Source organism: Asparagus officinalis, chromosome 5 (genome assembly GCF_001876935.1).
Source record: "Asparagus officinalis chromosome 5, Aspof.V1, whole genome shotgun sequence".
Lineage (NCBI taxonomy): Eukaryota > Viridiplantae > Streptophyta > Magnoliopsida > Asparagales > Asparagaceae > Asparagus > Asparagus officinalis.
Window position 1 is genome coordinate 46,603,540 of NC_033798.1, and position 11,767 is coordinate 46,615,306.

An 11,767-nucleotide genomic window follows, 5' to 3' on the forward strand; every position below is an offset into this window, starting at 1 on the left:
GCGTCCGTGACGGACAATCTGGGTCGTGAAATTACAGACGAGACCAACGGTATCGTGTCGACCGGATGGGCCGTGGGGTCGGGGCACGTGAAACCCGAAAAGGCGGTTGATCCAGGCCTAATCTACGATATAACAGTCGATGACTATGTCAACTTCTTATGCAGCACAAACTACAGCAAGAAGGACATCGACACAATCGCTAGACAATCAGTAGACTGCCCAAAGAACTCGACTACCGCGCCTTGGGACTTGAACTACCCCTCGATATCGGTAATGTTCGAGCAATCGGGCACCGAGAAGCACGAGGCGACGGTTCATCGGACGGTGACCAACGTAGGCGAAGATAAGGCGGTATACACGGTGAGCATCAAGAATCCGGCCGGAGCGGAGATGGATGTGCAGCCTCAGAAGCTTGCGTTCAGCAAGAAAGGGCAGAAGCTAGGATTTGTAGTTAGGGTTTCAGGAGAGAGCGTGGTGGGGTTGAGAAAGGGGAGCTCAAGAACAGAGTTCGGTTCGGTGGTTTGGTGTAGTGGGAAGCACGTAGTTCGGAGTCCGGTTGCTGTGACCTGGCAACAGTCTTATTAGTGTAAAATGTCGAGACTGATGAGATAAGAAATAATAGGTTATAGTTTTTTTTAGCTCTTCTCAATGAATCGTGTTTCCCCACCCTACTCTAAATTTCATCTTGCTGCTGATTTTTTTCTTGTTTCTCATTGATGCCTTGGTTAGGAGCAGATAATTTTTTTTTTTTTTGTCTTTCGGTCATCAGTGTATTATCACAATATCGTATGAAATAATAATAATAATGTGTGTATGTGAAATCTATCAAAAGGGTTTGCTTGGACTATTATTTTGTTTGGGGATGAAAATTATGCTACATTTATATATCTCAGAACTAACTTATCTCCTTATTCTAAAGAATGGGATGCATAGATCAGTGGAGTTGATTATCCACCAATAGAATTTCAACTTGCGCTGACGAATTTAGAGAATATCAATGGTAATCTCTGGAATACGCTCCAACAAATGAATCTCCGAACATTTTCCCTTTTTTTGTCCCACGAGAGAGAAGCCAAGAATCAAATATTTGATTTAGTTCGACTTGGACAGTGGAGATATGAACGTACAACACACTAGCTAGGAAAGATAAAGCGTACCGCATACAATCGTTTGACTCTCATACCACACGGAAGCCAATCTCTTAGGATGATAGCTTATACTTATAGCATCTTTTCTCTTTCAGAGGGAGAACTTCTAGGGTACCATATCGTGTTGCCTGGCCTTTGAGAGATTTCAAAGGACACATCATTCGTGTATAATCGTAGGTAACTACTTAGTAACTGCAGTTGCGTGCAACTGTAACGGTTTCGGGCAGCTCGAGTTATTTATTTCACTGCAACTAACTAGTACAGTTGCAACTATAGTCGCAGGGGAAGATCTCAGTCGCACCCCCGACTACTCGCGCAAATTCAAGAAAGTCGCTGGCGATCTTCCAAGTGGCAAATAGAATTATTACACGCTCAACCTTGAGCAAAAATTCGAAAAACCTGACATTCCAAAACAAACACACAGCAATTACATGCATTTATTACCTGCATATATGATGGCAGTTGTAATTACATGCAATTATTACCTGCATAATAATTAAGGTTGCAAAGTCGGAACAAACCAGATAACCCTAACCACAAAACATCGTTGCTAATCTCATAGCTTTAGGTCATGAGAATATATTCCCCAGTCCCTGAAAAAGCTACCGATAGCGAGTACATGGTTTTCTATAAATAGTGGCATGGGAAGTAAGAGGCGACCGCATCACAAATGATTTAGGGTGGAAGAGAGAGCCTTACATGGGGATGGAGAGCTTATCTTTGGTAGCCAGGGATGACTTGCCTGCATCGTCTTCAGAGATCTTATCGGTTTTAAGATTTGAGATCTCGATGTGGATTAATAGGCAGTCTCCTTGGCTAAGCTAAGTGGCTCTTATCCTTCATGCTAGACCTACTTCTCTTCCTGTAAACATAATGTGGTTTCAGAGGAGATAGCAAAGGTACGATAAGTTATGCGGCATTTCTTCAATAATTGTCTGATTGGATATTATGTAAACATATGTAGCATTGAGTTTGCTTCTGTGTGTCTGATGAAAATGCATATACAGTACACAACCATGCATAATGCAGATAGAAATATAAGAATGAGGCTTGAGGCTTCATGTCATGGTCCAGGCATGAAGTTGTCCGAGTAAGGAACACTTCTGAATTGGCCAAGGCTTCTTGCAAAGCTTCCCTGGTTTCTTTAGACAACCATAGCAACTCATACAATATTATCTGTGCTGGGATGTTAGCTAGTTAAGCCATAATATCGAAGACGTGCAGAGTGTTCGAGCTTTCCGGTTTATCTCTTCCAATTGGACGATTGAAACGAGACTGCTTCGGATTCTGAACACTAAATAAAAAGAACAGAATTCTCAATAAAATGAAAAATTTGTACCTTTGAGATGAGACAAGCACTCCTTACTTGAATTAGCTAAGAATCCATCAAAATCACCAAACCCTAATGCATTCATAAGAAATCATCAAAAAATTAGAAATATTCGGTTAAAAATATTGTGAAGAATAACATTGAGATGAAGAAAAGTAGTCCGACCTGAAAACTAGAAACTACTCCTTAAGAAACTACTCCTGAAAACTTCATGCTAGACCTACTTCTCTTCCTGCAAACATAATGTGGTTTCAGAGGAGATAGCAAAGGTACGATAGGTTATGCGGCATTTCTTCAATAATTGTCTGATTGAATATTATGTAAACATATGTAGCATTGAGTTTGCTTCTCTGTATTTGGTGAAAATGCACATACAGTACACAACCATGCATAATGCAGATAGAAATATAAGAATGAGGCTTGAGGCTTCATGTCATGGTCCAGGCATGAAGTTGGGAATGACGTGAATTCTTGAGGTAAATAGTGTACCTTACTATGCTTATTTCTCGGCATGAAGCATATATCACCGCACATAGTCAAGTTACAAGTACTTAAGGAAAGAAATATGGAAAACTTTTTAGCACAATCCTTAACCAAAGAAGCTAGTAATATGCATTTTTCGACTAGAAAAGTTATAACTGCATTATCACGCATTATATGCAAAAGTTGGACAAAGCAAAATTTAGAAAACCAATGAAGAGGTGCTCAGTTGCTCTCTTATTTTCTTGCCTTCTCAAGGAAAGCTTTGGAATTGAGTTCAGAAAAGTGGAAATTTTTTCATGAAAGACATCAACAACCATTGACGATGAAGAATACTAAGAGAACATAAGAAAAGAAAAGGGTACCCAAGAAGGAAAAGAGACGATCAAGCTTCCATCCTGAGAACAGTCATTTGAAGAAGCATCGTATGATATCTTTGTTTAGATGTTCAGTTATTTGAGCTTAATAGTTAGATGAACTTTTACCTCAATATGATTTCATGTGTATTTGAAATGCCAAATAATCGACAACAGAACGTACTGGAAGTCTTATCTAGGACATGATAAACACTGGATACTGTAAATATCCATTCAATCTACAAATCAATACAACATAATTTCACAAAATGCCACATTTATGAGGATGCAATGGAATAATATGGCTGTAGTTTTTGCCTGTGTGGTTATTGATAAAACAGAAATCTGCAAACAATTTACTATGTAGCAAACTGAGAGTTGTTGAGAATTCTGAATCAAGGATTGTGTGTTGCGTGCTGCAAATATTGTGAAAATTATATGCAAGAAGAAACATCATGCATTTGTGACCAATAAAAAAAACTATGTCAATGAATGGACGAGGAGGAAAACTCGCTATAATTTGAAGGAATATAAAAATTGAGAAACTCCCACCAAAATCTAAAGCCCAAATACATTCTGAACCCTCGATGAGTAAATAGAGAAGAATCCTAATGAAGAAAACATTTCTTCTTAATCACTTTCATCACATGCTATTTAGTTATAGAATACAATGGCATCCTAAAATCTATCTAGAATATATGGCTCAATTTTCACAGAAGTAATTTCAAATGAGTCATGAAGTATCTATAAAAATAGTGAGCTTTTAACTTCATTTGACATTCTAAGTGAGAAACAAGAAACTACTGCATGCAGTCTAATTCACTGAATACAAGATTGACTGGTTGACCAATTTGATCATTATAATTTTTAAGAGAGCCAATGCATTATGACAGATTACTCATTATCAACTTCTAGGCACAATCACTTACTTCAACTGCTGGGTACAAATATGACGTGGGTACCGAACCTTCAACTGAAGCTAGCCTCCCACTTCTTTCAAGACAACAAAAAGAAACACTAATAGAAATTTCATAAAGAAATTACACCCCTCTGTTTTTATTGTTTTCGTTTCAATATTGTATCAACTTAGTGACATGAAAAGAAATAAAAATTACTGTTGAGTTTCATTTATATCCTGGTATCTTCTTTTCATTATTAGCCTTCTTGACGGTCCATGGAAGGCTAATCTTACATGGATGGGTACGTTCTTCTGTTCATTGACAATTACTCTTGTAGCAATCTTTGTTGAGAAAAAAGGATGCTGTAACTATCCTAAACTGAGGAGGAGAAACTTATCAGAGATCTTATAAGAATTTGAAAAATCTAGACTATTGAACACATTATTCGGGTTCTAACTAGAGAAAATAATTATGTATGCATGTTTTTAAGGCAGAAATAAACCAAAATATGGATGCAATAAAAAATAAAAATGATCTTTGAATTATTACTTTTCCACCAGAAAAATTATGCGTCTATGATCTTAACATATATGAGTGAAAAGACTACAATAATATATATATATATATATATATATATATATATATATATTATATATATATATATAATATTAGATAGATCCACTATAATATAATATATATTTAGGAGAAGAATACACACTTATCCCAAAAATAATATATATTAGTCTATCTTAAATGAACTACTAAGTAATCATCCTTTATAAGAAATCCAATTCAATAAGGTCAGAAGAGTATCAAGAATGTTGGCAGGCAGAAAATCAACTGTCATCCTCATGTAAAGGGCATAATCAACCATTAGGGAGGAGCGCAACTAGGCCAAAAAGAAAGGAAGAATATTACATCTGCTTGTTTGGTCCTTGAAAAGAAGTCAAACTCAATTTCAGAGAGCAAAAGCTTCATTATCATTGACAATGAGAACTTTTAAACATTTTCAACATCTTTTCTCTCGGTTAGAAGCAAGATTTTAAGTACAATTCCTGTGATATCGCGACCTTTGATAGAACTCAGAAGACAAACTTGGGTAATCCAGGACAAGAATTTCGAAAATTGTTCTTCCTACAACAATATCTTCTTATAAAATATAGACTTATTGACCTCTTTAGACCATGAGAAATATTCCTCGTGGCGTAAAGATAAGAAAATTCCTGATAGACCTCCGAAAAGTTATCTTTGCAGCTTACTGAAACAGAGATAGCCAGTCCTATTAAGCAGAGAATGAACCATAGGGATTGTGAAAAACAAACTGCAACATGATTTAGAACGGAGGCCTTACACGAAGATAAGAGCCTAGCTTTGGTAGCCAAGGATGACTTGCCTAAATCCTCAATGAGGTATTTGGCTGTTTACGCTAGCAAAACCAAACAATGAATTGAGATCTCTGTGTGGGCTCATAGACAGTCTCCTTGGCTATTCTAAGTGGCTCTTAACTTCCATGCTAGGCCTACATTTCTTCTGGTATTGCCATCCATGGTGTAAATCGTATGATCTAAAGGGATATAGAAAGGTAAGACGGCTTATTTTGATGTATGTGAATCCATGCACTGTAGTCCTGGATGATATCTGAAGATGTAAACAGCCTAATATCAAGTTCTACTATAATGTACATTTGTATAGCACAAAAACTTTCCAATAAATACTTTATACTTATTTATATTGAGTGTTCATTAGCAAACTATATAATTTAATGATCTTCACAATAGGCGATGATATAAATGAATGAAATTAGAAATTTCCTCCAAACATGTTCTTCATTTTCATGTTATCTTGAGCAAAAATTTCCATATTACCACTTTGCCATTTATTCTCACTCTTGCATGTTGGTCATAAAAGTGACTTTTGTTTTCTATTGGCTTGGAATTCATATAGGATTTCGATAACATGTATTAGGAACCAAGGAGAATGTTGCTGTGTTTACTTTTGAAAAATTTGTAACCAAATGTAATTGATGTTTAGTTTTTTAATTCAATGGGATTTGGATTTTGTAAGAAAATTTGTGACCAAATTGATCCAACATGATCCCTTTGTGACTACTGTAATTGGCAAAATAGTGGGTCATAGTTGATGAGCAGGTTCAAGCATATACAGAGGGGTTTATGCAAAGATTCATGTACATCCAGTTAAGAATCGTACATGATGGTCATCAATGTTAGGAGGCAGAAGAAGAGGGGATGTATCAGAATGTATATACATGAATGCCATTTGAGTGAATTATATAAGGCCAAATTTAATGTAAAAATTTGGGGAATGTATAGTTTAACATTTTGGGGAATGAATAGTTCAAGCAAGTGCAACATGCCACTTGTTTAAACCTAGTATAAATAGGAGAGGGGAGAGAAGACTTGCAATAAAATGATATGGAAAACTTCATACACTATTACTGTGGAGGGAATAAGCAGGAGGCTATCCACACCTCACGGCGATGCTAGATTTTCCTTTGAAGATCTTGTAACCAGAGGCACAGAGATCGATCCAATCAAAGTCCTAAAACTGTAGGGAAGTTAGGAAATTATAATCCAATCTTGATCTACTTAAGCTTAGTTTCGTTTAACTTTGCCTAATCTCTCCTCCCATATAGGATTAACTTTATTCGGCTTCATACATATATATGTTCAATCTCTTCTCTAGAAGATTTTTCCTTTAATGCTTTATTTCTGTATCATTATTCAGTCAGGTTATTAATGAATCTGATTCATAGAATTCAAATCTTCATCTAGGCCATCATTTTCATTGCAATAAATTGGAGACCCCTACTTGGCTGTAATTCTCTAACAATAGCTAAACTATCAGGTGTTATCTCAAACTACTGCTTCGAAACTAATAGATGAATATGATGATGATCGAATTTGTTTTGGGTTTTTTCTTCTTTTTTCTTTTTTTTTTTTTTTTTTTTTGGGGGGGGGGGGGGGAGTTGAATGATTGTATCTCTCCTTCCATCTTAATTGGCATGTCATAAGAATTATAGCAATAAACTGTTTACAGTCTGTAATGATTATATGCTTTTATTTATTCATTAAACTTTGCAAGAAGACATAATTATTCATGCATGTTGAATTCTTTTTTGAGAAAATGTTACTTTTTCCATTCTTGTTTAGAAACTTATTACATTTTAATGCAAAAAAATGTCTTCTCAAAATAAGATAACCCCCCATTTTTACACAAATCTCCATGAATTATGACTGTAGGTACTCATGCATAAATAATTTTTTTCCTTAATTTCAGTTTTAATTGACCAATATTTTATTTGGATTTTAAAAGTAATTCCATTGGTAGTTGATTATTTATAATGCCTTTTATATGATCGACTCTTCATAATTTCAAGGGGGTGTTTATAGTAAGCTTTTTCCGATGAAAATCTTGATTGCCATAATATACTTGCAATTTTTGTGTAACACTAATTCATATCATCCCTTAGAAATATTTATCTCAAATATGATCAAACTAAGATATTTTACATTCCTTAATTGAATCTGAATATCAAATATACAAAATTATGATTGTCTAAGAAATTTTTTCTAACAACTTTTCCATCACAAACTATTTTTATATTTTATAATAATCACATTTTTTCAAGAAAGAATTTTTTTTCGTGTGCGTCTGTGTACGTAGATAATGAGAATAACATAGGAGATTGAGCAAATGGGGCAATCCTTAATGACAAGCTTTTTTATCCATTTGAATTACTTGGTATATGTTTCTACTCTATGTCTAGTGTTAACTTATATAATAATTCAAAAATCTTTTCTTTTAGAACCTTTATTACGAAGACTGATGAGTTTAGCTTGGAACCTCTCCAAGTCATGTTTTGGTTCCAAAACAAAAGAACACAACGAAATGCATGAATTCTGAACTTTCCTTGCATTAAATATCAGTGATAACAATATCTTTCAGTTTTAAATTTCTCTAAAATTACATAATGTTTCATGAACGTGAAACTACAGTGGCAAAGCAAAAACTCAATTGAACAAGAAAGAAAAAAGTGGCAACCTCACATTCACAACTAAAGGTTGAAGGAAGAGTTGAGGTTTCCTATGTCTTGGAGGGAATGGTTCTCAAAAAATAAATCTGACATTGAAGATATCAACTTTAAAAGATGGTATGATGCTTTTAAATATTTACATAATTTATTTTTATGTTTTTGAAATTCTCATTTTTGCTTTCTTTTGTTGCGTGAAACAGATAATTAAGGTGTTGTTTACTCAAAGGATAACAGAGGTTAGTGGCTAAGTTTTGCTCCGTCAAGGTATCACAGGTAGTGCTCTGGATGGGTGGCACAAGCTACAACAATGAAGATCTTGGGGATATCAATGGATTAGTATAAACATCAAAGTAAGAGAAGTCCAAGACATGGATGGTCAAGTTTTAGATCAATGGCTAACGTTGATTGAAGATTATATCAATTAAAGATTATATCAAAATATAGGTAGTAGGTTTAGAGACTCAGAAGCCTTAATCTATTTTTTGGTGTTATGAACAAAATGATCAGTGTGGATTCAGAAAATATTCTATTTGACATAAATTATAGATTATGTATGAGATGTACTATCCAATGAAAACTTTCATCCACTAAAGTTTTGGTAAGTTTTTAAACTATGAAAATGTTGCAGATGTTTTGGCTGTTATACTCTCTAAAACCCACGTGACAATATTTTTACATTATGTTATATGTCACATGAGAATCAAGCAACATTAAATTACTTCTTTTATCATAATTTACTAAATAATTGCTTATTCCCTCCGCAGTAATAGTGTATGAAGTTTTCTATATCATTTTATTGTGAGTCTTCTCTCCCCTCTCCGATTTATACTAGGTTTAAATTACTTCTTTTATCATTATTTTTACTTCTTTAGACAATCAAGCTAAATAATTGCCCTCTGAACTAAGGGGAAAAAATGTAATTCATTGTCACAATATTCTCACGTGACATCTAATCTAATGGGGAAAATAATGTCATCTAAAGTACATGGACTGTCAATGATAATAAAATAAGTTAAGGTATAGGTGGCTGAAAAAACAGTATAAAGGGTGCATTTGCAAAATGCCTGAAAACTAAAATAGATTTTAGTACAACAGCAAACTAGAGCATTCTTTTCATCTTAATGGTTTTTAAGTTCATGAGTTACAAAAGAATGTTTGAGATAGGTTTAGCATTTTCCTTAATACTCTAACATTATGAGATTAATGTGATTAGAAAAGGTTCGCATCATGTATATCTATTGGACTTTCATACCTAGATTTATTAAAATTATTATAGATTTAAAACTTCATGATATATATACACTCAATACATTTATGCCCTTCCAATACAGTAGGGGTTCACAGCTTAAAGAACCAATCGCAACAAAATTATGTAAAAGTTTTGTATTTCACACACTTTACATGATTAAGAAAAGTAATGTCATCTTGTACTTCTATTCCTTTTACCCATTTATAGGGCCACGTAATTTCCATACCTGGTTATTTTCAGTAATACATTGTATATACCACAAAGATCCAACTCCCTGAATAAAGTAATTGGGCTATGAGAAGTCCAAAGTTCAAGAACAGGTTATCCTTACTCCCCAAAGAAAAAGCGAAATATCAATATTTGTTTTGTTATCAATTTCCAAAGTGAACTATGTCCTAGTTCTGAGAGGAAAGGGCTTGGATTCATTGGTTAACAACTTACACTACATCACTATCAGTTTGGGATTCTTATATGAGTTATATGAGCAGCAGAATTTACAATTATAAGGAAAGCGAGTGAGTTCACCTCATTCAATTTATAGAAATAAATCTTCCTCTCATAATAATAATAATGTATCAATTTGATGTTCAGAGGCAAATTGAAAGCTAAGCAGTAGTAATTATAAAGATCCCCTGGGAAAACTAGAGATATCTCCTACGTTACCCGTAGTATGTGGAAGTATCAATATAATTTCATAGTCATTCGGTCTGAATGCTACATGAAGAACATAACCCATATGACGGAACGGGGAGACCTAGGATGTAGAAGATCATACAAGAGTACATGAAACATCAATAATGATTTGAAGTGGAAGAGAGGCCTTATATGGGGATACAGAACTCATCTCTAGTAGCCAAGGATGACTTGCATGTACTCTCTTTAGAAAGATAGCAAAGTTTAAAAGGCAGATCGCAATGTGGATTCATAGGCAGTCGGCTTGTCTAAGTTAAGTGGCTCTTATACTTCATGCTAGACTTACATCTGCTCTGGTGATCATAATATGGTTTCTAAGGCGTTAGCAAAGGTAGGACAAACTATATTGGCATTCAAATCATTGTCTGAGTGAATATTATGTACATATATGTACAATTCACAGTACTTGTTTGTATTTGGTGAGCCCGTATATCCAGTAAATACTCACGTATAATGCAGATACTGATATAAGAATAGGCTTCATCTCATGGTTTCATGCATAAAGTTGGAGTCCCGTGAAAATGTCAGGTAAATAGGGTAGCTATTTATGTTTATTTCTGGTCATTTCTCGACTACTTTTAACACTTTCACTGCATTATCAAGCATTTTATGCGGAAGTTGTACTATAAGCAAAACACCTATAACTAAATATATGAAACCAATGAAGATGTGTGCAGTTGCTATCTTATTTTCTTGCCTTCTCAGGAAAAGCTTTGGAACTGAGTTCAGAAAGATGGGAATCATGAAGCAAGCAAGAAGCGTTCAAGATGAAGAATATTAAGAAAAGAGAAGAAAAGAAAAGGGTACAAGAGAAGGAAAAAGAGAATATCAAGCTTCCATCCTGCAAAGAATTGTATGAACTTATGCAATGCACGAAAGTTTCTTTAGATGTTCAGTTATTTGACCTTAATAGTTATTGGAGACAAATTTCCCTCAAATATGGTTTCATGTGTAACTGAGATGTGTGATAATCAACAAAAAGCATATACAGCATGACGTAGCTGGACACTGGAAGCATTACCTAAAAAATGATAACATTTGGATGCTATAAATATCCATTCACTCGTCCAAGCAATATGACAGTTTGACAAAATAGAAAGCTGCAAACGATTCGCTTATGTAGCACACAGGCCATTGTTGAGAATCCTGAATCAATGAGTATAAGTACTGTAGGTATTGTTAAAATCGCGTGCAAGATGAAATCATATAATAGTGTCATTTACTTGAAACAAAGTCTATGACCATGAGCAAAGGAGGAAAATCAGTTAACTATCGAAGGAATAAAAAAAAGTTAAGAACCTCTCACCAAAATCCAAAAAACCCCAAATACATCCTTTTAACTCTCAATAAGAAAACTGACTATAACCTTAATGAAGAAAAATAATTCTCCCTAATCACTTTACAATTTTCATCAAATAACTCATTTATACAATACAATGACATCCTAAAATAATTAGATATCGCCATAAGTAATATTACTAATAGATTCCTGAAATATCTCTAAATAGCTCCTAATTCATAAGTTTTCAACTTGATTTAGGAATCTATTAGTAATATT

The 11,767-nt window shown here is 34.4% G+C and overlaps 1 long non-coding RNA gene across 1 annotated transcript; it reads right to left on the bottom strand.

Moving 5' to 3' along the window:
* On the bottom strand, window positions 1,554-11,353 carry LOC109843052. Its single transcript, XR_002247492.1, has 2 exons — window positions 11,231-11,353; window positions 1,554-2,010 (listed from the first exon to the last, which is right to left on the bottom strand). It is a non-coding gene; the product is annotated as an uncharacterized LOC109843052 (long non-coding RNA).